Raw genomic sequence first — 2,303 nt, 5'->3', positions numbered from 1 at the left:
AAATTCCCTAATTTTATATTTCGGGATTTTGGTTGTGTTATCAGATTTTTTTATTATTATTAGGAGTTTTAAATAAAGTTTTGTTGGTATATTATCTTTATGTTGATTATTATTATTTATTTAAACCAATATCTACTCAAATTAAACCTAAAAATAAATCCCTATACCGATTAAAAATCTTTAGCCGCCTCCCCCATATTTTTTCATCATCTTCCTCACGTTTCATCAGCCTCCACCATAGTGTTGACAGAAAACTTCAACCTCCATAGCCGATCCATCATTTTCTTGGATTATTTTGGTCCGTTCGTCGTCCCGGAAGCCCGTAAACGCATCAATTTCCGTCCAATAATTATCAAGGCATGTCTAAAACTTTTCTTTGGCCACCATATGAGCTATTATTCATGCATGATTGTTCTTGTTCAGAATTTTTCATAAGTATTTCGAATTTATGCAAACTTTTGATGTTTGATGCATGTATATGAGAATTCATGATCATAACTCATGTTTTTGCCTAGCATGGTTCGGTCCAGGGCTAAGGGCTTGGTCAAGGGGTGTCCTAGGGTCCCTAGGGTCGAGTAGTGTGGTCGGTTTGAGGATGGAGGGGTCCAAGTCGAAGCCTTCCATTTCTGTTGCACAGCTCGCGCAGATTAGGGTCCTGAGGAAGAAGACTTCGTTCTCCTTCCTCAGGCCATTATTTTGGGTGAGGTTTGTTGGGTTTGAAAGCTTAGGATGTTGGCTAAGATTGAGGACTGGTTTCGTGGCCTTTGGTGGTCTGAGTCATCGGCACGAAGCAAAACGCTGGGACTGCTCCGGCTGCGCGCGAGCTGAGGAAGGGCCAACTTGCAGGGCTTCGTTCTCTGTCTCTAGGCAATGTTTTGGGCTGGTTCTTGTCGTGAAAGAACCGCCTGGGAGTTGGCTTGTTGAGGGTGGTGGTGCTCCGGCCATTGGTGGTCGGAGTTGGCCGGCCGAATGCCGGAAAAGGGGGCTGCTCGCACGGCCGAAGGAAAGGAGAGGAGGGGGGATCGGGTTTGGGGTTCTGGGTGGTTCCGGGTTGGGTCAGGGTAGTGGGTCGGGTCAGTAGGGTCTAGGGTCGGTTCAGGTAGGTCCGGGTCCGGGCTAGGTGGGCCGGGCTTGAGTATTTTTAATTTTAAAGTGTTTAATGTTTTAATTGGTTTTTAGGCCATTTAATTTGAAATAAAATTATTTGGGCTTCCAAATAATTTTATTTAGGCTTTTTAAATTATTTTTAAGTTAACCCAATAATTTTATGGGCCCGTGGGCCCATCGGAATTTTTGGGCTAGTCAGTGATTTTATTGGGTCAGTCTAGGAATTTTTATGAATTAATTAGTTATTGGGCCTAAATATTTTTATTTAAGCCCAATAACATTTAAGTATTTTATTTTAGTAAAAATTATAATTTTTAAAATTAGTTATTTAATTATGGGCTTTAAGTTAGTTAACAGGCTTTAAGTCAGTTAAGGGGTTTAGTAGAGAGACCAGCAGTCTGGACCAATCCATGAAAATAAACTAAGTCCGGAATATATATTTAATTATTTTTATGCATGAAGTCTATTTTAAGTAAAAGTATATTTATTATTAAAATTAATTAAATATATATTACGGACATATTTTAAGTGCATGCATACATGAAATATTTTATGATGTGTTTATGATTAAAAATTGAGCATGAAAATATTTTTATGGAAATTGAAGTGATGTGACAGCATAGAAGTGGGTTTTACCACTGACACAGAGGTAGTTCTACTACCGGCATAGAAGTGGGTTTTACCACTGGCACAGAGGTAGTTTACTACCAGCATAGAGGTGGATTTATCCACCGCCACGTACGATGGTTCTTTAGACTGATCAATCGGCATAGTTATTAGTCACATTCATGGATATGACCATACACAGTTTTTATGTTTATGACATGCTCAATTATGTTATGTATGATGAAGAAAGTTATGTTATGTATAAGATTTATGATTAAGCATTTATGTTATGAAAAATGTTTCCATGCATGCTCATGTACATGTATATGTATTAGTATTTACGTGATGCATTATTTGTAACCTTGTTATAAAGGATTAGACATGTTGAGCCTCTAGGCTCACTACGCTTATATGGTGCAGGTGAGTATGATGTAGCTCCTACCGGTGGCGAGGACGTATGAGCGAGCATGGCAGTGGCCCCGTGACCGTCTCGCTAGAATTTTATTTATGCATGAGTTATATATTTAGGATATTTTTATGTTTTTATTGGTTATGATTAATTATTGAATTTTTATGATTTTAGTATACAT

Source organism: Henckelia pumila, chromosome 1 (assembly GCF_033568475.1).
Source record: "Henckelia pumila isolate YLH828 chromosome 1, ASM3356847v2, whole genome shotgun sequence".
NCBI lineage: Eukaryota > Viridiplantae > Streptophyta > Magnoliopsida > Lamiales > Gesneriaceae > Henckelia > Henckelia pumila.
Note: the sequence above shows the minus strand (reverse complement) of the source record.